General features: G+C 51.4%; 1 protein-coding gene across 3 annotated transcripts in view; it reads left to right on the top strand.

Moving 5' to 3' along the window:
* Positions 1-23,988, top strand: part of LOC122543886 (pyruvate carboxylase, mitochondrial-like) — a 931,966-nt gene that overhangs the window by 571,885 nt on the left and 336,093 nt on the right. The gene's annotated exons all lie outside the window — the stretch shown is intronic.

Genomic DNA, 23,988 nt, shown 5'->3' with positions numbered 1-23,988 from the left:
AGCTTTTGGAGTGCCGTCCCACGTCAGAAAAGTGCACAGGCACAGAATTTATCGGCAGAAGGATCAATGATCGAAAGAGCGTACAAATGGTATGAGTGGAGTGTCGAATAATTAGTGATCGAAAGTGCCAGACAGTGTGAGTAAAGTGTCAACGGCTGAATAGTAAGTGAAGTGGATGGGTTATTATCCGATTAATTAAGGCACAGAGGTAATTACAAAGAAATGGAACATGAGGTGGTGGTGCTGGAGACAAACCAAAAGGCTGGAATAACGTGCTAGGTGTAAGAGTCGCATGCTGAGGACCTAACCAAAGTAACAAGTAATCCAAAACTGTGCAAACTAGTTAGGGTAGAGAGATGATGACAAGTTATCAAGGTAACGGTGTTAAAGCAGGTCAGTCGGGAAGATTTTACAAATGCAGAACAGTACGGTGGGGTTACATGCAGCACAACGTGAACCCAAGGTCATGGTTGAGACCGTCTTCATGGGTACGGAATTTGGCGATCAGTTTCTGCTCGGCGATTCTGCATTGTTGTGCATCTGGAAGGCCGCCTTGGAGGGCGCTGACCCGAAGGTCAGGGGCTGAATGTCGTTGACTGCTGAAGTGTTCCCCGACTCAGGGAGGGAACGCTCCTGTCTGGCGACTATTGGGCTGTGTCCATTCGTACGTCTGCTCGGTCTCACCAATATACCATGCCTAAGGGCATCCTTGCCTGCAGCGTGTGAGTCAGAAAGTGTGTGGCGCTGGAAAAGCACAGCCGGTCAGGCGGCATCCAAGGAGCAGGAGAGTCGATGTTTCAGTCTCAAGCCCTTCCTCAGCGTCTGAGGTCGATAACATTGGCTGAGTCACACAGGTATCTGCCGTGTTTCCACATGTCGATGGTCTGACATGTCTTGCAGAGGTTTGTTCACAGGGTGTGGGCATTGCTGGCTATGACCATTATTTATGACACATCCCTAATTGCCCAGAGGGGGTTAAGAGTCAATCACAATAGACAATAGGTGCAGGAGTAGGCCATTCTGCCCTTCATTATGATCATGGCTGATCATCCTTAATCAGTGTCCTGTTCCTGCCTCATCTCCATAACCCTTGATTCCACAATCCTTGAGAGCTCTATCCAACTCTTTCTTAAATGAATCCAGAGACTGGGCCTCCGCTGCCCTCAGGGGCAGAGCATTCCACACATTGGCTGTGGGTCAGTTTCCTTCCCTCAAGAGCATGAGTGAACCATGTAGGCCTTTCCTCACAATGGATTCATGGTCGTCATCAGCCTCTTAATTCCAGATTTTTTGTCAAATAGAATTCACGTTCCACCATCTGCCGTGGTGGGATTTGAACCCAGATTCCCCGGGACATTAGCTGGGTCTCTGGATCAACAGTCCAATGTTAGACCATCGCCTCCCCTTGAACTGTGGAGTGGCAGAGGCGTGAGTGAGGGAGACCTGGAATTGTACCGTCCGTGACTCTTCGGACTTTAGCCCATTCGGCCGTTCCCACCGGGAGAGGTGTGGGGGGGGGGGGGCCCGGAACAGATCCACGGCCGGTCACCCTCACGGAAGACGCAAGCATCGACAAACCTCCTGATTGACTCAGACACGGGCGTGTCAGGGCTGATTCACAGCGAGCAGATTTGCTCTGAAAGCTGCTGAGTAATTGTCTCGCCGTTTCTTCGGAGCCCTCTCGCTAAAGACATTACGATGATGAATGTCGCATTGTTTTGTGGCAGAGTTTTCAGGCTGCAGCCAATATAAAATTCATGAAATTCTCAAATTAATCTGCCCGGGCCTCAGTCCTGCCATGTATCATGAGTTTAATGGTTAAACTAAAATTATTGAACGCTAACTGATAGGGCATAAAACAATATGATCCTGACAGAGGAGAAATTTAAAGCTCATTTATAAAGGTTTCCAAAGATTTCTGAGGAACAAGAATTGCCAGAATATTTTCTTCAAATAATTCAATTCCAAACCAGAAATCATGAAAAAAAAATCCTTTAGTTGTTTAATTGCACACATAATGATTCAGTTTTTATTTTGCAATGCCTGTCAAGTGTATCTGTCTATGTATCCTGTTTACACTGATAATACAACATGTTCTGGAGCTACTTACACAGAGGTAGGAACTTAATCTAAAGCAGCTATCCTGATGAGTGCAAGAAATACTGAGAATGCTGGGGGAAAGCAGCAGATCTGGCAGTGTCTGTGGAGTTAACATTTCAAGTCCGGTGCGACTCTTATGCTGTTTGCATCGGCCAAGAATTGGTGGCGACTAAAGTGGTGTTCGACAACGTGAGTGCATTTGAACACAGTTCAGAAAAGGTTCACTCAGCCGATCATGGTCCTAAGGGACAGTTAGCTGACCAAGACAGACTGGGATTGAATCTATCAACGTTTGGAAAAGTGAGAGGCAATTTCATAGAAACACAGGAGGAAGTCAACTTCATTGAAGCATCTAAGATCACAGGCACATGGGAGTAGGCTATTTAGTCCTTTGAGCTTGTTGCATCGATCATTACGATCATGAGAGACCCAGCTCAGATCGACTCTGAGCAGATCCAGGCAGCACACCTTCGGAAGGGTATATTGGGTTCGGATTGGAGTTAGGGTGAGGCCCTGTAGGGAGTACAATATACGTTTACAAGAATGACACCCGGACTTCAGAGGTCAGGTTATGAGGAGAAATTATACAAATTGAGGCTGTTTTCCCTAGAATTCAGAAGTTTAAGTTATGATCTGCCTGAACTCTTCAAGATATTAACAGCAGGTAGATGAAGGTTAGCGTTTTCCGCTGGCTGGGGATTCGAGAGCTCAGGGGCATAGTCTGAAAATTCGGGCCAGACCATTTGGGAGAGGTGTTTGCAAGCATCAGGAGTGGGAGAGGTTTGAAACTCCCTTCCACAAATAACAATGGACGCTAGATCAATCGTTAATGTTAAGTTCTTGGTCGATCTGTTTTTGCTAAGCAGCGGTATCAAGGGAAATGGGCCCCATGTGGAGTTCCACCATGATCCCATTGAACGGGTGGAACAGGCTCGAGGGGCTGAATGGCCTACTCCTGTTCCTATGTACTCTATTCCCATTTTCTCCTGATATCCTTTCAATGTATCCTCCTAGCCCACCTCTCCCAGAACGTCCAAAACGTCTTGGGCAGTACAATTCCACACGCCCCAGATATATCCACATCCTTCTTGAAGACATTCAATGTTTTGCCCTCAACTGCTTTCTGCGATAGAGAATCCCACAGGCTCCCCCCGACTCTGGGTGAAGACATTTCTCCCCATTCCAGTCCTGAATGCCCCATCCCATAATCCTTCGACTGTGACCCCCTGGGTCTGGACTCTCTGGGTCATCGGGAAACATCCTTCCTGCATCAGTCCTGTCTAATCCTGGAACCATTAACAGATCAGTCTCGATCTTGGCGAATGTGGACGGGTTGGACCGAAGGGTCTGTACATCTCTATGACTCTATGACTATGACCAAGCAGGCTTGAGGAGCCAAATGGCCTTTTTTTATTCACTCGTGGGGTGTGGACATCACTGACTGGGCCCAGCATTTATTGCCCATCTCTTGTTGCGACTTGAGAAGGTGCTGATGAACTGCCTTCTTATACGGTTACAGTCCAAGCACTGTTGGTTGACCCGCAGTGCCCTGAGGGAGGGAATTCTGGGATTTGACCCAGCGACTTTGAAGGAGTGGTGATATATTTCCGAGGAGGGATGGCGAGTGGCTTGGAGGGGAACTTGCAGGGGGTGGTGTTCCCATGTATCTGCTGCCCTTGTCCTTCTAGATGGAAGTGGTCGTGGGTTTGGAAGGTGCTGCCTGAGGATCTTTGGCGAATCTTAGCTGCCTATCTTGTAGATGGTACGCACTGCTGGTACTGAGTGTCGGTGGTGGATGGAGTGGGTGCTTGTGGATGTGATGCCAGTCAAGCCGAGGCTGCTTTCCCCTGGATGGTGTCGAGCTTCTACAGTGTTGTTGGAGCTGCCCCCATCCAGAGGCAAGTGGGGAGTGTTCCCTCACCCTCCTGACTTGTGTCTTTTCAAGTCTTTAGGAGGTCAGGGGGTGTGTTACTCGCCACAGTGTTCCCAGACTCTCACTTGCCCTTGTAGCCACTGTGTTTTTATGGCAAGTCCAGTTGACCTCCTGGTCAATGGTAGCCCGAAGGATATTGATAGTGTGAATGAAGGTAACACCATTGAATGTCAAGGGGCGGTGATTAGATTGTCTCGTATTGGAAGTGGGTCATCGCCTGACATTTGTGTGGCGTGCCTAACCCGTCCCTAATTCTGTCCCTAATCCATATGTTTAGATGCATCATCCCCCACACACTTGTTATAAATCAGACAGTATGAGGGGGTAGCAAGTTCTCTTGAATCCCAGAGCCTTGTATTGAGATCCAGTAGACTCTGAGGAAGGAAATCTGCCATCCTCAACTGGTCTGGCCTACATGTGACTCCAGACCCACAGCAACATGGTTGATTCTCAACTTCACTTCATTGTTGGCCGTGGTATGGGTTTATATCTATCGCAGAAGGGCAAGGAAGGGCCTCAGTGCATCAGATGTTCGTACCGAGGCTGCCAGGAGCTGTTGGTAGTCCTGAAGTTATAAAAGGCGCTTATAAAGATAGGAGGTGCCTCTTCTCTGAATGTCGACACATTATGTCAAAAACTTTCATCTTGTAATCGTCAGGAACATTTGCAAAAATATGAATTCAAAGGGCGGTGGATTTCCTTGAAGCTTTTAATCTTCCACTCATCAGAACAATTTGTAAAAAAATCAAAGTGAGGCAAAAGCACAAGTTTTTGAAGCTTCACTCTGCAATCAGCTTCTCTTTTTCTTCGAAATGGTGGGATTGCCTGTTGGCACAGATTCTTGCTGATGTTTTATTGACACGTCCGCCATGTCCTGCTGCTCCCTAATTTAGTTGACACTCAACAAACAGGCAGCTTCCAATATGGTGTGTGTGTGTGTGTGTGTGTGTGTGTGTGTGTGTGTGTGTGTGTGTGTGTGTGTGTGTGTGTGTGTGTGTGTGTGAGTGTGAGTGTGTGTGTGTGTGTGTGTGTGTGTGTGTGTGTGTGTGTGTGTGTGAGTGTGTGTGGTGTGTGTGTGAGTGTGTGTGTGTGTGTGAGTGTGTGTGTGTGTGTGTGTGTGGTGTGTGTGTGGTGTGTGTGTGTGAGTGTGTGAGTGTGTGTGTGTGTGTGTGTGTGTGTGTGTGTGTGTGGTGTGTGTGTGTGAGTGTGTGTGTGTGTGTGTGTGTGTGTGTGGTGTGTGTGTGTGTGGTGTGTGTGTGTGTGTGTGTGTGTGTGTGTGTGTGTGTGTGTGTGTGTGAGAGTGTGTGTGTGTGTGTGAGAGAGAGAGAGAGTGTGTGAGAGAGTGTGTGAGGGAGTGTGTGTGTGTGCGAGGGAGTGTGTGTGAGGGTGTGTGTGTGTGAGAGAGAGAGAGGGAGTGTGTGAGTGTGTGTGTGAGAGAGTGTGTGAGGGAGTGTGTGTGTGCGAGGGAGAGTGTGTGAGGGTGTGTGTGAGAGAGAGAGAGTGTGAGGGTGTGTGTGTGTGTGAGAGAGAGAGAGAGGGAGTGTGTGTGTGTGCGAGGGAGAGTGTGTGAGGGTGTATGTGAGAGAGAGAGAGTGTGAGGGTGTGTGTGTGCGAGAGAGAGTGAGGGAGTGTGTGAGTGTGTGTGAGAGAGTGTGTGAGGGAGTGTGTGTGTGTGTGCGAGGGAGAGTGTGTGAGGGTGTATGTGAGAGAGAGAGAGTGTGAGGGAGTGTGTGTGTGCGAGAGAGAGTGAGGGAGTGTGTGAGTGTGTGTGTGTGAGGGAGAGTGTGTGAGGATGTATGTGAGTGTGTGTGAGAGAGAGAGTGAGGGAGTGTGTGTGTGAGGGAGAGTGAGGAAATGTGTGTGAGGGTGTGTGTGTGAGAGAGAGTGAGTGAGGAAGTGTGTGTGTGTGTGTGCGCGGACAAGCGTGTGTGTGACCTCAACATGGTCATGACCCAAATTCAAACTCTGTTTCCTGCACGGGGGTTCGACAGTGAACGTTACTCAGTGGACAGGCACTAACACAGGACAGCTGCCTGAATTGCTGTGCTCTTCCAGCACCACTGATCCAGAAGAAGGTTTCCAGCATCTGCAGTCATTGTTTTTACCAGGCACTAACACAGGTGCAAGTGAACCAGGCTTGAAGTTTTCACTTCCCCAAAGCACTCCCCTGTGAGTGATTGAGTGAAATGGAATTAATTGAGCTGCTCCCTCTCTCTCTCTCTCTCTCTGTAACTAGCACACCTTTGTCCAGACTACAACAGAGAGAGGGGACGCAGAGAGAGAAACACAGAAATCAGGGTGCAGGAGTAGGCCCTTCGGCCCTTCGAGCCTGTACCACCATTCAGTAGGATCACAGCTGATCATGCATGTTCCGTACCCCACTCCTGCTTCCTCTCCATAACCCTTGATCCCTTGAGGCACAAGGGCTCCCTCTTGAATGTATGGAACAAACTGGCCCCTGTCGCAGAGAATTCCACAGGTTCACGACACTCTGAATGAATAAATTGTTCCTCACCTCAGTCCTGAATGGCTTACCTCTAATGAGACTGTGACCCCCTGGTTCTAAACTTTCCCAGCATTGGGAACATTCTTCCCACAGGGAGCCTGTCCAGTCCCATCAGGATTTTATATATTTTGGTGAAATCCCACCTCATTCTCCCAGATTCCGGAGAGTACAAGCCTAGAAAAACGATTAAAATCAATGTTCCAATCGCCGGGTGGGATCTCGGTCACACATTTTAAAATCTCCATACTGTTCTCTTTAGTACCATAGTGGCTCAGTGGTTAGCACTGCTGCCTCACAGCACCAGGGTCCCAGGTTCAATTCTAACCTCAAGCGACTGTCCGTGTGGAGTTTGCAAGTTCTCCCCGTGCCTGCATGGGGTTGCTCTGGTTTCCTCCCACAGTCCAAAGATGTGCAGGTTAGGGTGGATTGGCCGTGCTAAATTGTCCCATAGTGCCCAGGGACGTGCAGGTTAGGGTGGATTGGCTGTGCTAAATTGTCCCATAGTGCCCAGGGATATGCAGGTTAGGGTGGATTGGCCGTGCTAAATTGTCCCATAGTGCCCAGGGACGTGCAGGTTAGGGTGGATTGGCCGTGCTAAATTGTCCCATAGTGCCCAGGGACGTGCAGGTTAGGGTGGATTGGCCGTGCTAAATTGCCCCATAGTGCCCAGGGATGTGCAGGTTAGGGTGGATTGGCCGTGCTAAATTGTCCCATAGTGCCCAGGGGTGTGCGGGTTAGAGTGGATTAGCCGTGCTAAATTGTCCCATAGTTCCCAGGCATGTGCAGGTTAGGGTGGATTGGCCATGCTAAATTGTCCCATAGTGCCCAGGGGTGTGCAGGTTAGGGTGGATTGGCAGTACTAAATTGTCCCATAGTGCCCAGGGATGTGCAGGTTAGGGTGGATTGGCCGTGCTAAATTGTCCCATAGTGCCCAGGGATGTGCAGGTTAGGGTGGATTGGCCATGCTAAATTGTCCCATAGTGCCCAGGGATGTGCAGGTTAGGGTGGATTGGCTGTGCTAAATTGTCCCATAGTGCCCAGGGATGTGCAGGTTAGGGTGGATTGGCCGTGCTAAATTGTCCCATAGTGCCCAGGGATGTGCAGGTTAGGGTGGATTGGCTGTGCTAAATTGTCCCATAGTGCCCAGGGATGTGCAGGTTAGGGTGGATTGGCCGTGCTAAATTGTCCCATAGTGCCCAGGGATGTGCAGGTTAGGGTGGATTGGCCGTGCTAAATTGTCCCATAGTGCCCAGGGATGTGCAGGTTAGGGTGGATTGGCCATGCTAAATTGTCCCATAGTGCCCAGGGATGTGCAGGTTAGGGTGGGTTGGCTGTGCTAAATTGTCCCATAGTGCCCAGGGATGTGCAGGTTAGGGTGGATTGGCCGTGCTAAATTGTCCCAGTTTGTCCAGGGATGTGCAGGTTAGGGTGGATTGGACGTGCTAAATTGTCCCATAGTGCCCAGGGACGTGCAGGTTAGGGTGGATTGGCTGTGCTAAATTGTCCCATAGTGCCCAGGGATGTGCAGGTTAGGGTGGATTGGCCGTGCTAAATTGTCCCATAGTGCCCAGGGATGTGCAGGTTAGGGTGGAGTGGCCGTGCTAAATTGTCCCATAGTGCCCAGGGATGTGCAGGTTAGGGCGGATTGTCCATGGGATATTGCCCATAGTGTTCAGGGATGTTTAGGTGAGGTGGATTAGCCAGGGGAACTGTAGAGTAATGGGGTCGGGGAATGGGTGGGTTACTCTTTGGATAGTCGGTGTGGACTTGTTGGGCTGAATGGTCTGTTTCTACACTGTCAGGATTCTGTGAAGCCTTCAGCTAATTGGAAGTTTGGAAGTGGCCCGGTGTATTTTTCAGTTCCCAAATCGAAATGAGATGAGTGATGAGGGCCACGATTGCTGTATTTGCGATGCAATCATTGTACTCTCTTGGGGGGAGCTTAAAAACAGTCAAGCAGATGAATTAATTGACGTCCTCTGGAAACAACACCATAGCAAAAATCAGAAACGTCGTGAGAAATTCATCAAATATGACTAGAATGTCATTCCGGAGCCTAACAACGCAACAGAAGGTATTTAGCAAGCTTACTTCCGTTGCTCAGTCCTTTGAGTGTCGGAGTTGGGAGTGTCAAAGATTGGGACCTCATGTTGAGGTTATACAGGACATTGGTGAGGCCTCGTCTTGATTACTGTGTCCAGTTCTGGTCACCCTGTTACAGGAAGGAGATTATTAAACCGGAGAGGGTTCAGAAGACATGTACCAGGATGTTGCTGGGAACGGAGGGTTTTTGAGTTACAAGGAGCTGTAGGCTGAAAAGACTGGGAATTTGTTCACTGTCGGGGGGTGACCTTGTAGAGGTTTATAAAATCACGAGGGGTGGAGATATAGTGAATGGCAGGTGTCCTTTCCTTAGGGTGCGGGATTTCAACACTAGGGAGCATGTGTTTAAGAAGAGAGGAAGACGATTTTTATAAAAAACATGAGGGGCAACTTTTTTTTTTACGCAGAGAGTGGTTCACATGTGGAATGAACTTCCAGAGGAAGGGTTGGACATGGGTACAGTTACAACGTTTGAGAGACATTTGGATACGTTCATGAATAAGAAATGTTTGGAGAGATATGGGCAAAGCACAGGCGGGTGGGCCCAGTTTAGATTGGGAACATGGTTGGCGTGGAGTGGGTGGTCCACAGGGTCTGTTTCCGTGCTGTATGACTCGATAACACTGACAGGCACCCAGGCGCAGACAGCAACCAACATTCGGGACAGGAGATCCCTTAACTGCCCAGACATGTTCATGGCCAGCTTGGCCAGGCCTGGGAACAGGGCAAAGTGGTCCATTAGTTCAAAGATATGGGCACAGTGCAGTGTGTGCACGTGAACATGTTATCATTTCGTTCATCTGTTGGCTTTAAGGTGCTCGCCTCTGAATGAAAACACCAGTCCGTTATCTGGGGTGCATTCTGGAGCCTGACACCCCGTGTACAGGGCTGTGGGTGTGCTGCACTGTCAGAGATGCTGTTTCTCAGATCCAGCCTCTATCTGCCCCCTCTGGTGAACGTAAATGATCCCACATCAATCTTCCAGAAGATAAGCTCATGGTCAATATGTATCTATCCATCATTGACCAGCACTGGTCAGACATTACATCACTGTGTGTTTATATGTGTGTGTGAGTGACAGTATCTGCGTGTGTGAGAGAGTGTATGTGTGTGTGAGTGAGAGTGTATGTGTCTGTGAGTGTATGTGAATGTGCGAGTGTGTGTTTGTGAGAGTGTCTGTGTGTGTATTTATGTGTGAGAGTGTATGTGTGCGTATGAGAATGTGTGTGTGTGTGTAAGAGTGTATCTGTGTGAGTGTGTGGGTATATGTGTGTGTTCGTGCGTTATGTGGTGTGCGTGTGAGTTTGTGTGTGTGGTGTGAGTATTTGTGTGGGTGTGTGTGTTTGTGTATGTGTGTTTGGGTGTAAGTGTGAGTGTGTGCTTGGGTGTGTCTGTGTATGTGTGTGCTTGGGTGTGTACGTGTGTTTGTGTATGTGTGTGTGTTTTTGAGGATGTGTGTGTTTGGAGTGTGGGTATATATGTGTGTGTTTGGTGCGTTTGTGTGTGTTTGAGGTTGTGTGTGTTTAGGTGTGTGTAATTGTGGGAGGTCATGCTGTGTGCCATGTGCCTCCTGTCCTATCTACAATACACTTTCAAAAAGGATTTCATTGCCTGCAAAGGGGCCAATGTAGGTCAGGGAGGACATTGTACAAAGACAAGTCTGCCCTTTTTTCTAATAGGAGGAACAGCTGCAGCTAGTCAGCTATTGGTCAGTTTGAACAAGAGTCTTTGACCCCATTGAGCTGTCTTTATTACTGCTGAGAGAAGGCCTCTGCTTTTGAAACTTTTTCGTCCTGCACTTATCAGGATAACATGGCAAGAATGCCAAATCTTAAAGGGAACAACAATTTGTACTGTTTGAAAAGAAGGTAGAGGTGTTGCCGTGGGGAATACCCCAGGGAATGGCTGAGCCCAAGACTTCGATTTAGTTGATGTTCTTCCTGTTTATAATCCCTCCCTGAGGTGTAGGCATCTTATATCATTCAGACGTGAGGCACAGTGCAGGGCGATGGAGACAAGGTAGGGTTTGGGGTGGGGAGGGACACATGGGGTACTCCTTCAGAGAGTCTGCATAGCCATAACGAGATGAATGGCCTCCCAAAAAGGCTTCAATTGAACCATCGTGTGGGACACTTCATTGATTTGTTCACCGGGTTCTGCCTCGTCACTCGATGAGTGCAGACGGGCCTGTTGAGGCATTCAGGCCAGGGTCTAGAGGAATGAGTAAAGCAGAAAGGAAGTGAGGGGGAAGGTGAGGGAATTGGGATCAGGCAGACTGCCGAGCGACTGAGGGGGTCAGCAGAATGGCGCGGTTCTATCTCACACTATCTTACGTTGACCAATTAACTGCTCCCGGGGTCGCCATGGAAATGACAAGCTGAAAAATAACACCCTGGCGAGAAGCAACTGTTGTGAGTAAGCGCAACAAAAAGCTGCCAGAGGCACTTTGATGTGGAATTTGCTCCGATGAAGAATCATCGAGGCAAATAACTCAGAGGCTGGGAATACTGCAGCGAGTAACTCAGCTCCTGACTCTGCAAAACCTGTCCACCATCAACACTATCTGGGTGGAGTCTGCATCTTCTCCCCGTGTCTGGGTGGGGTTTCCTCCGGGTGCTCCAGTTTCCTCCGACAGTCCAAAGATGTGCAGGCTAGGGTGGATTGGCCGTGCTAAATTACCCCATAGTGCCCAGGGATGTGCAGGTTAGGGTGGATTGGCCATGCTAAATTGTCCCATAGTGCCCATGGATGTGCAGGTTAGGGTGGATTGGCCGTGCTAAATTGTCCCATAGTGCCCAGGGATGTGCAGGTTAGGGTGGATTTGCCGTGGGAAATTACCCATACCCGAGACTGTGTGAGTTAGCCATGTGCAGGCAGGGTTAGATGGTAGTGGGAAGTGGGTCACAGCGATGTGCTTCTCAGAGTGTCAGTGTGGACTTGATGGGTTGAATGGCCTGCTTCCACACTAGGGATTCTATGAATTTCACAGGACCTCGGTGTCAAACAGGAAAGGACAGCAAGTCTCTTTTGCTAATCCTGGGTCGGTGTAACTATACACTGACACAGGCCTTTATGTGTAACCTGAAGGGAAATCAGTGTTGATTAAAGCTCATTGTGGCCCTTGGCGGGCTTTCCTGGTGACAAACAGAGAGTCTTCAGCTGCAGGGTCAGGGTTGGGATTGGCGAGTCTGTCAGAAGTTGTTAGACACAAATAATACAGTGAGCCTGAGGGCCAGATGCTGAAGAGCATGACTAGTCGTTTCACAGATTCTCACCTTAGCAGTGTGAGGCTGGAATTGTCTGCCCTACATTCGCCTTTGGATGGAGCTGGCCTTCTGTCGTGGTGAAACGCTTCTCGCTTCCCTGCATTTCCATAGCGCCGCTCCCACCCTCCACACCACCTGCCCGCGCTCTGAAAGCAGTGACCTGTCCTTGGGGCGCAGCCTCTGTTCATAGAACCCCCACAGCGTGGGAGCGAGGTCATTGGGCCCATCAGGTCTACATCGACCATCCGAACAGTGTCCCACCCAGAACTGCCCCCTCCCCCTGTCAGTCCCATCCCTGTAACCCTTCATCTCCCATGGTTAACTCACCGACACACGCCTGCACACTATGGGGCAACTTAGCACGGCCAATCCACCCTAACCTGCACATCTTTGGACTGTGGGAGGAAACCGGAGCACCCGGAGGAAACCCACGCAGACACGGGGAGAATGTGCAAACTCCACACAGGCAGTTGCCCGAGGGTGGGATCGAACCCGAATCCCTGGTGCTGTGAGGCAGCAGTGCTCACCACTGAGCCCCCGTGCCACCCTGTAGGAAGTGCTATCAATGTCCCAGGGCTTACCATTGTTCAGAAATTCAACTGGACTCGCCATATAAACGCAGCGGCTACAAGAGCAGGTCAGGGTACTGGGAATACTGCAGCAAGTAACTCATCTCCTGACTTCCCAAAGCCTGTTACCCCATCTCCAAGGCACAACTCAGGGGTGTGATGGAATACACCCCACTTGCTCCTGCATGGGGTCAGTGTGGAGGGAACTTTGCTGTGTATCTAACACTGCGTTGTCACTGATCTGGGAGTGTTTGATGGGGGACAATGTAGAGGGCGCTTTACTCTGTATCTAAACCTGTGCTTCGCTGTCCTGGGGAATGTTTGATGGTGGGACAGTGTAGAGAGAGCTTTACTCTGTATCTAACCCCGTGCTGACCCTGTCCTGAGGAGTGTTTGATGGGGGACAGTGTAGAGGGAACTTTACTCTGTATCTAACCCCGTGCTGTCCCTGTCCTGAGGAGTGTTTGATGGGGGACAGTGTAGAGGGAGCTTTACTCTGTATCTAACCCCGTGCTGTCCCTGTCCTGGGGAATGTTTGATGGTGGGACAGTGTAGAGAGAGCTTTACTCTGTATCTAACCCCGTGCTGACCCTGTCCTGAGGAGTGTTTGATGGGGGACAGTGTAGAGGGAACTTTACTCTGTATCTAACCCCGTGCTGTCCCTGTCCTGGGGAGTGTTTGATGGGGGACAGTATAGAGGGAGCTTTACTCTGTATCTAACCCCGTGCTGACCCTATCCTGAGGAGTGTTTGATGGGGGACAGTGTAGAGGGAACTTTACTCTGTATCTAACCCCGTGCTGTCCCTGTCCTGAGGAGTGTTTGATGGGGGACAGTGTAGAGGGAGCTTTACTCTGTATCTAACCCTGTGCTGTCCCTGTCCTGGGGAGTGTTTGATGGGGGACGGTGTAGAGGGAGCTTTACTCTGTATCTAACCCCGTGCTGTCCCTGTCCTGGGGAGTGTTTGATGGGGGGACAGTGTAGAGGGAGCTTTACTCTGTATCTAACCCCGTGCTGTCCCTGTCCTGGGGAGTGTTTGATGGGGGGACAGTGTAGAGGGAGCTTTACTCTGTATCTAACCCCGTGCTGTCCCTGTCCTGGGGAGTGTTTGATGGGGGGACAGTGTAGAGGGAGCTTTACTCTGTATCTAACCCCATGCCAGCGACCTTCCCCTCCCGTGACAGAGTGAAGGGGCTCCATCACAGAGGGGCGACCACATTAACGCGATGCTGCAGACTGGTGAATCTGTTTGTGCTGGGGTTCCCTGCACCCACTGGGTGCTTCACTCAGCCAGCCCTCTCAGCTATGTGCACCGCTATCTCTTGGGGACCGGAAATTGAGTGAACTGGGCGTTTCGTTTCGGACCCCACCGTTTCTCTTCCGCTGCCCCTCTCCCTCCTCCGTCAACTGTTGCCAAGCAACGGAGGTTGATTCCCACCCACCCCTTCCCTGAGGAGCTTCAGGGGTTCAGAGAGATTCAGAGCAGGGAACCACCTCTGCTCCATCACTGGACAGGATTGGGAGGGTGATTTAATTGCCCCCCTCAGCTCCCCATCAATAATCACGTTCTGGGATCGAGGGAATTCCCTCCTTTCTGCCCGGGGGGCTCCCTACTGGGATATATTGAAGGCTGTGATGGACAGACGTTGCGGTCTCTCAGGGGATCGAGGGGAAGCAGGGATGACACTGTCGAAGGCCCCAAGTTTAGGCCTGACCATGGGGCCTGTGTCCGAAACGTCGAATCTCCTGTTCCTTGGATGCTGCCTGACCTGCTGTGCTGTTCCAGCAATAAAGTTTCAACATACTGACTGACAGAACAGGCTCAATGGGCTGAGTGGCCTGCCTTTTCCGCTTCACACTGTTCCCCCATTTCACATGGATTTGAATGATGAAGGAGAGATATCTGCAGCCGGGGGTGGTTTCCGAGCTGCGATAGGTCCGTCAGAGAGGCGGTGCTAACAACGCTGAATGATGAAGCCAGAACCCCAGGATCATGATCTGGGCAAATGGGCTCGAATCACTCCATCACAGAGGGTGACATTCAAACACAAGGCAATCTGTCATTAAGAGCCCAGCTCATGGCATATGTAAAATCCCAGCTGGTTCACTCAAGTCCCACAGCACGGAAACAGACCCTTCGGCCCAACCCATCCATGCCAGGCATAATCCCAAACTCAAGTTAGTCCCACTTGCCAGCATTTGGCCCGTATCCCTCTAAACCTTTCCTATTCATGTACCTGTCCGCATGTTTCTCAAATGCTGTCACGGTACTCGCATCTACCACTCCCTCTGCCAGTCCGTGCCACGTACAAACCACCCTCTGTGTGAAAAGGTTGCCCCTCGGGTCCCTTTTAAATCTTTCTCCTTTCACCTTTAATAAACGCCCCCGAGTTTTGAACTCGCCCACCCTCGGGAAAAGATCTTTGCTGTTCACCTTAACTCTGCCGCTCACAATTTTATAAACCTCTAATCGGTCGCCCCTCAACCTCCTACGCTCCAAGGAAAAGAAATCCCGGCTCCTCCTTACAAATCAAACCCTCCATTCCCGGCAACGTCCTGGTAAGTCTCTTCTGAGCCCTCTCTAGTTTAGTAATTTCCTCCCGATAACAGGAAGAACGGAACTCCACACAACACTCCAATGTCCTTACAACCTCATTGTGATGTCCCAACTCCTAGACCCAAAGGTCTGAGCATTGAACGCCAGCGTGCTAAACGCCTTGGTGTATGAAGGGAAAGTGGATCGGTGAGGATGACATTCGCTGGAGTTCCGAAGAATGAGGAGGGTTTCTCATAGAAATCTATACAATTCTAACAGGGCCTCGACAGGGTCACATGCAAGGAAGATGTTCCTGATGACCCAGGCAGTCCAGAACCAGGGGGGGGAGAGCGGTGACATGCTAAGGATTACGGATGGAGCCGTTTCAGACTGAGATTAGGGAGAAATGTTTTCTCCCCCCCCCCCCAGAGAGTGGGGAGGAAAGCCTGCGGGATTGTCTGTCACAGAAAGGGGTTGAGTCCGAAACCCCGAACGGTTTCAACAGAAGGGGATGGAGAGATCAAAGTGTACGGGGTGAGGGTGCAGGCAGCTGGGAAACAGGCGACTGAGCTGGAAGGTCAGCCATTGATCCTGTTGACTGGCGGAGGGCAGCTACGAGAGATATCAAGGAAAGATGGGGCAAGAGCGCGGGTGGGGGAGGGGGGAAAGCTGCTGAGCTAGCAGGTTGGCCATCTTTTACTGACTGTCCCTCCCCCCACCCCCATCAGTGCCAAAGGCAGGTCACCTCCAAACACTAAGTGCTCTCCCCCCCCCCTCTCCCCAGGCAATGCCTGACCCTCTGTGTTCTCCGTTACCATTTCAGAGCTCCAGTGTCCAGGGCGTTGGGTCAGCCATGATCCGGTTGCTCTAAGGGTTCCGAATGGTCTCCACCTTTGACGGTGTTGGGGGGGCAGGCAGAGATTGGAAGAGGGTGGGAGGTGGTTCCTGGGGAGTGCAGTAAGGAACGGATGGGCTGGATGGCCTGTTACAACCCACTGGAAGCTTTGTGCGCGGTGCCTGCTCCCTCTGGAACAGGATCCTGATTGCTTTAACTTGAATTCAGTGGGTTAAGTGCATGTGGCAAACATCTTTGTGTACGTGTCAAGTGCATGAGTAGGGACAGGGGGAGGGAGAGAGGGCGGCTCTTAATAAAAAGCTGCTATTTCCAACTCAAGCAATGACTCAAAATATCACCTACTGCATTAACCGACAAAGCATCCTGCCTCTCAAGCATCATTTAGTGAGCTGGGTACCTCGCTGGAGGATGGAGTGAATGACAGGGACAGATACACAGAGAGAGAGAAACGGGTTTCTGCCTTGCATTTGACTTGCAGTCAGACATAGCCAGTACCTGTGCTGCACGCTAACAAGGCAGTCTGAGGAATGGGCGAATGGTCCTGTCTCTTTGCTACCAACCCATTGAGGGAGGTGGGGGCTCTGGCAGGGTCTGGCTGGGGTTGGACAGGTTGGAGGAGGATTGGTGGGCGATCCCCCCCCCCCGCAACTCCTTCCCCAGCCCTTGTCCCATCATACCTGAATATTGTGCGATATCCTTGACAGAAATTGCTTGCAATAAGGAGAGGGTTGTCGGTCTGAGAGACACATCTCTGCTACACCCTGCCCTCTGCGACACCCTGCCCTCTCTTACTCCCTGCCCTCTGCTACAGCCGTGCCCTCTCTTACACCCTGCCCTCTCTTACACCCTGCCCTCTGCTACACCCTGCCCTCTGCTACTGCTCTGCCCTCTGCTACAGCCCTGCCCTCTGCTACACCCTGCCCTCTGCTACACCCTGCCCTCTGCTACAGCCCTGCCCTCTGCTACACCCTGCCCTCTTCTACAGCCCTGCCCTCTCTTACACCCTGCCCTCTGCTACACCCTGCCCTCTGCTACACCCTGCCCTCTGCTACTGCTCTGCCCTCTGCTACAGCCCTGCCCTCTGCTACACCCTGCCCTCTTCTACAGCCCTGCCCTCTCTTACACCCTGCCCTCTGCTACACCCTGCCCTCTGCTACACCCTGCCCTCTGCTACACCCTGCCCTCTGCTACTGCTCTGCCCTCTGCTACAGCCCTGCCCTCTGCTACCCCCTGCCCTCTTCTACAGCCCTGCCCTCTCTTACACCCTGCCCTCTGCTACACCCTGCCCTCTGCTACACCCTGCCCTCTCTTACACCCTGCCCTCTGCTACAGCCCTGCCCTCTGCTACACCCTGCCCTCTTCTACAGCCCTGCCCTCTGCTACACCCTGCCCTCTGCTACACCCTGCCCTCTGCTACTGCTCTGCCCTCTGCTACAGCCCTGCCCTCTGCTACACCCTGCCCTCTTCTACAGCCCTGCCCTCTGCTACACCCTGCCCACTGCTACACCCTGCCCTCTGCTACCCCCTGCCCTCTTCTACAGCCCTGCCCTCTCTTACACCCTGCCCTCTGCTACACCCTGCCCTCTTCTACAGCCCTGCCCTCTCTTACACCCTGCCCTCTGCTACACCCTGCCCTCTGCTACACCCTGCCCTCTGCTACACCCTGCCCTCTTCTACAGCCCTGCCCTCTGCTACACCCTGCCCTCTCTTACACCCTGCCCTCTGCTACAGCCCTGCCCTCTGCTACACCCTGCCCTCTTCTACAGCCCTGCCCTCTGCTACACCCTGCCCTCTGCTACACCCTGCCCTCTGCTACTGCTCTGCCCTCTGCTACAGCCCTGCCCTCTGCTACACCCTGCCCTCTTCTACAGCCCTGCCCTCTGCTACACCCTGCCCACTGCTACACCCTGCCCTCTGCTACCCCCTGCCCTCTTCTACAGCCCTGCCCTCTCTTACACCCTGCCCTCTGCTACACCCTGCCCTCTTCTACAGCCCTGCCCTCTCTTACACCCTGCCCTCTGCTACACCCTGCCCTCTTCTACAGCCCTGCCCTCTGCTACACCCTGCCCTCTCTTACACCCTGCCCTCTGCTACAGCCCTGCCCTCTGCTACACCCTGCCCTCTGCTACAGCCCTGCCCTCTGCTACACCCTGCCCTCTGCTACACCCTGCCCTCTGCTACACCCTGCCCTCTGCTACAGGCCTTTCCTCTGCTACACCCTGCCCTCTGCTACACCCTGCCCTCTGCTACACCCTGCCCTCTGCTACACCCTGCCCTCTGCTACAGCCCTGCCCTCTGCTACACCCTGCCCTCTGCTACACCCTGCCCACTGCTACACCCTGCCCTCTGCTACACCCTGCCCTCTGCTACACCCTGCCGTCTGCTACACCCTGCCCACTGCTACAGCCCTGCCCTCTGCTACAGCCGTGCCCTCTGCTACACCCTGCCCTCTGCTACACCCTGCCCTCTGCTACACCCTGCCCACTGCTACACCCTGCCCTCTGCTACACCCTGCCCTCTGCTACACCCTGCCGTCTGCTACACCCTGCCCTCTGCTACACCCTGCCCTCTCCTACACCCTGCCCTGTGCTACACCCTGCCCTCTGCTACACCCTGCCCTCTGCTACACCCTGCCCTCTGCTACAGCCTGCTCTCTGCTACACCCTGCCCTCTGCTACAGCCCTGCCCTCTGCTACACCCTGCCCTCTGCTACACCCTGCTCTCTGCTACACCCTGCCCTCTGCTGTAGTTATACCCTCTGCTACAGCCCTGCCCTCTGCATCTGTGCTGTAGCCTTTAGTCAAGTGATTTCAGACCAGCAGCACTGAGTGGCGGTTTTGGAGTTTACTGCGTCACATTGGACACATGAGGATGCAGGAAAACACAATCAGAGGCCCACCTTGTCTGCTCCGGCTCCCTGAAGTCATGTCATAACTTTGTGCCAATCTTTTGCCCTTGTCCTGTGAGCGTGCACTCTCTTTCTATCTGAGCAATCATCCACTGCCCCTCGTTAATGCCTCAATCGGACCTGCCTCCCCCATGTTTCCAGGCAGTGCATTCCACACCGTTGCTGCTCACTGGATGAAGGTACTTTTCCTCACCGCATTTACTGCCTTGAAGTCTCTCCTGTCCGGCTCTGATTGCTGGGCAACAGGACCAGCTTCTCCATATCTCCTCTGCCAAGTCGCCCGCTCATGATATTGAAAACCTTCATCTGAACTCCTCTTAACCTTCTCTCCAAGGAGAACACTCCCAACATCTTCCATCTATCTTCAAAGCTAAACAATTAATTAGTATGTACGTTTGCTCGCTGAGCTGGAAGGGTTGGTTTCAGACGCTTCGTCACCATAGTAGGTAACATCATCCGTGATCAGTAACATCATCAACCTGAGCTATAAATCTGCTCACTACAGCGTTAGGGCCCTGAGTAGGGTTGTAGAACAGAGGGACCTGGGGGTTTAGGTACATAATTCTTTAAAGTATGCATCACATGTAGGCAGGGTGGTTATGAAGGTGTTCAGCATGTTTGCCTCCATTGCTCAGTCCCTTTGAGTCCAGGAGTTGGGGACATCATGTTGGAGGTTGTGCAGGACGTTGGTGAGGCCTGTTCTGGAATAGAGTCCTAGAGATGTACAGCACGGAAACAGACCCTTCGGTCCAACCCGTCCATGCCGACCAGATATCCCAACCCAATCTAGTCCCACCTGCCAGCACCCGGCCCATATCCCTCCAAACCCTTCCTATTCATATACCCATCCAGATGCCTCTTAAATGGTGCAATTGTACCAGCCTCCACCACTTCCTCTGGCAGCTCATTCCATACTAGAGGGTGCCCTCTAGTTCTGGACTCCCACCCCGGGGAAAAGACTTTGTCTATTTACCCTATCCATGCCCCTCATGATTTTATAAACCTCTATAAGGTCAGCCCTCAGCCTCCGACACTCCAGGGAAAACAGCCCCAGCCTGTTCAGCCTCTCCCTGTAGCTCAAACCCTCCAACCCTGGCAACATCCTTGTAAATCTTTTCTGAACCAGTCCCGGTTTCACAACATCCTTCCGATAGGAAGGAGATTGTCCTGTTAACTTTAATGGCTCCTGTACGTAAACACCCAGGTCTTTCTACTCCTGCACACTTGTCAGAATTGTAGCTGTTATTTTATCCTGTCTCGTCACATTCATTTTCCCCAAAGTACATCACCTCACACCTCGCCATATTAAACCTCATCTGTCTGCCAGCTCTCCACCCACTCTACTGACACGACACTGACCTTTTGGAGTGACAAACTGTCCTCTTCACTGTTTACAATGCTTCAGTGTTTTATATCAACCGCAAACCCACAGATTATCTCTTGCACAGCAATATCCATATCGTTAATATATTATCAGGAAAAGCAAGAGTCCCTGTACCCTTGTGGTACTCCATGACAAACCATCCAGATCATCCACTGAGCATAACTCTCTGTATTCTATTGTTGTGAACCTTCAGGATCCACCTCACCCCCATCATTTTTAATCCATGAATTCCAACCTTTCTCACCAGTCTGTCCCGTGACACTACATCGAACGTCCAAGTACACCACGTCAACAGCGTTATCCTCATCGACCCTCTCTGTCACCTTTTCAAAAGAACTCCAGAAAATTCGTTCGGCACGGACTTTAGCTTAACCAATCCACGCCGACTCGCTCGCATCTTGCCATGTGACAACATCGGAAGGATGTTGTGAAACTGGAAAGGGTTCAGAAAAGATTCACGAGGATGTGGCCGGGGTTGGAGGGTTTGAGCTACAGGGAGAGGCTGAACAGGCTGGGGCTGTTTTCCCTGGAGCGTCGGGGGCTGAGGGGGGTGACCTTATAGAGGTTTACAAAATTATGAGGGGCGTGGATAGGATAAATAGAAAAGGTCTTTTCTCTGGGGTCGGGGAATCCAGAACTAGAGGGCGTAGGTTTAGGGTGAGAGGGGAAAGATATAAAAGAGACCTAAGGGGCAACTTTTTCACGCAGAGGGTGGTATGAGCCTGAATGATTATTCCTAGGGGTTGCCCCAACATTGAAAGTAAACTGACCACTCGCCCACAACTACATCCCATTTTGAACAAGGCTGTAAGGTTTGCAATTCTCCAGAGCTCCCACCTCCTACAAGGCTAGGGAATATTGAGTGTCTCTTCAATTCTCCCTCTCTCTCTCTCTCTCTGTGTCTCTCTGTCTCTCTCTCTCTCTCCCTCTTTAATATGCTTTGGATATCCTTTCTCTGGTCCCACTGCCTGGTCAACTCTTTAAATATCAACAGCTCATCCAGTACCTCCTCCTTATCAGTTTTGAGCCCTCCTTAGGACGGCATGGTGGCTCAGTGGTTAGTACTGCTGCCTCACATCAGCAGGGACCCAGGTTTGATTCCACCCTTGAGCCAATCCAGTGAGGGATGGATGCAATCGCCTACTGCTGTTCTTACGAGGGCACCCTCACGAGAATCATAGAATCCCCACAGTGTGGAAGCAGGCCATTCAGCCCATCAAGTCAAAACCAAACATCCAAAGAGCATCCCTCCCAGACCCGCTACCCAATCCCTGTAAACCCTGCATTTCCCGTGGCTAATCCACTTAGCCTGCACATCCCTGAACACTATGGTTGATTTCCCATGGCCAATCCACCCCCACCAGCACATCTTTGGACTGTGGGAGGAAACCGGAGCACCCGGAGGAAACCCCACACGGGGAGAATGTGCAAACTCCACACAGACAATCGCCTGAGGCTGGAATCAGTCAGGTCCCTGTGAGGCAGCAGTGCTAACCACTGAGCCACCGTGCCGCCCTGTATCATATACCTGTAAATTTTATATCTACGTATCATATGTCTGTGTATCACATATCAACAAATTATATATCTGCATATCATTTATCTGTGAATTATATGTCTGTGGATTCTGTAGCTGCCTATCAAATATCTACATATCACATATCTGTGAATTATACATCTGCATTTAATCTATCTGTTTATCATATATCTGTGAATTTTGTATCTGCATATTATGTATCTGAAAATTGTGTCTTTGATATTATGTCTGCGTATTGTATATCTGTAGTGACAAACTTGCTCTGGGTCACTTGAGGTGGCAAGAGAGAGGTGGAGACAGAAATTGGGATATTTCCAAATCCTGCGGATTACAAAGAGATGGGATGAAATGGTCAAAAACAGTTGAAATAATATTTCAGAAGGCCCTGGTGGGGGTGAAGGGGCTTTGAGCGGAGCTAAGGGGGTGGGAGAGGCTTTGTGATTCCAGGAATAATTCAAAGGAAACAGTCTTCCTGTCTGCAGCAATTCCCTGCTCTCACTGACGGGGCGTAATTGAAAACGTGTTTTAATATCAGGGCCAGCGCTGCGCCCAGGCCATTCTGTTTTCGTGTAGTCTCGCCATCGCACACCACGCGAGCGATGCTCCACGTCAGTCTGACTTAGCTGACAGGCTCAGGAATACCGGTGACCTTTCACCTGGTGAAATTGTAGAGTGAGAGCCCATTTTCTTGACCTGGCGCCAGGGCCTTTACTCAGAGGTAGGGCTGCCCAGCCCTGAGTGAAGGGGCTTCAGAGGAGGGTGACGTACCTCGGTGGTGGGGTGGTTGTGGGGAGGCGGGGTGGGGGGGGGGGGGGGGGGGGGGCTGGGGGATGCGGTATATTCTCAGGCGGAGGGAGGTGATGGCCCAGTGGTCTCATCACTGGACTGTTAATGCGGAGACCCAGCCAATGGGTTCAAATCCCGCCACGGCAGACAATGGAATTCGGTTTCAATAAAAATCCAGACTTAAGAGTCAAATGACGATTAATGGTGAAACGCCCACCTGGTTCACTGATCTCCTTGAGGAAAGGACACTACCATCCTGACCTGGTCTGGCCTCCATGTGACTCCAGACCCACAGCCATATGGTTGAGACTTGACTGTCCTCTGGGCGATGGGCAGTGGATGTTGGCCTAGCTGGTTCTCTACATCGGTATCGCCCCCCCCCCCAAGTTAATCAGTTACGACGAATCGCGGGAGCGGGTGCTCTGTCTCCTGGCTCAGGCGCTGCACCACAGTGCTCTTTGCCCCAGGCTCCCCTCCTCAGATCATTTTGAAAGACCCGAAAGAATTGGAATATTGTGTCCAGTTCTGGTCGCCTCATTTTTAGAAGGATGTAGATGCTTTGGAGAGGCTGCAGAGGAGATTTACCAGGATTGGAGGGCCTGACTTATAAAGAGAGGTTGAGGGAGCTCGGACTGTTCACACTGGAGAGAAGGAGGAAGAGAGGTGATTTGATAGAGGTGTACAAGGTAATGGGAGTCATAGATAGAGTAGATAGCCAGAGACCTTTCCCCAGGGCAGCAATGGCTGTCACGAGGGGTCATAATTTTAAAGTGTTTGGAGGAAGGTTTAGGGGAGATGTCAGAGGTAGGGTCTTTACACAGAGAGTGGTGGGTATGTGGAATGCACTGCCAGCGGTGGTGGTAGACTCAGAGACACTCGGGACATCTAAGCGTCTGCTGGACAAGCACGTGGATGGCGGTAAATTGAGGGGTGTGGAGTTAGGTCGACCTTAGATTAAGATAAATGCTCAGCACAACATCGTGGGCCGAAGGGCCTGTACTGTGCTGTACAGTCCTATATTCGACGTGACTCACAAAGTGAACGGAAAATGTCACCCCTGGGGGCTCAGGGCAGGGGACTGCAGCCCCTTGCGGTGCCCATGGGTGTTGGGCGGTTTCTGGGCACCCTGTGATTGCTTCCCCAGGGGCATAGCGTCGCGGTAACTGAAGCCCAGTCCTCCCCACTGCTTCCTGGACCCCGGTTATGGGCCAGACAGGACAGAGCAGCGAATAGATCCCCCACCCCGGGAACTGAGTGTCCCAGGAATAAATCAGAAACAAAGACCGGGAAGAAAAGGCATGCTATTTGGGATTGAGCTGAGGAGAAACATCTTCAATTTGGAGGGTAACTGTGCGCAGTTTTGGGCCCCATATCCCAGGAAGGATGTACTGGCCCTGGTGCTCAGAGGAGGTTCACGAGAATGGCCCTAGGAAAGAAACAGCTTAACATAGGAGGAACGTTTGAGGTGAATACTCGATGGGGTTTCGAGGGATGAGGTGGGGGGGG

Source organism: Chiloscyllium plagiosum, unplaced genomic scaffold (genome assembly GCF_037043375.1).
Source record: "Chiloscyllium plagiosum isolate Xiang-an unplaced genomic scaffold, Cpla_swu_hap1 HiC_scaffold_46, whole genome shotgun sequence".
In the NCBI taxonomy this organism is placed as follows: Eukaryota; Metazoa; Chordata; class Chondrichthyes; order Orectolobiformes; family Hemiscylliidae; genus Chiloscyllium; species Chiloscyllium plagiosum.
The sequence above is the reverse complement of the archived record's forward strand: the minus strand, read 5'-3'. Positions and strand labels throughout refer to the sequence as shown.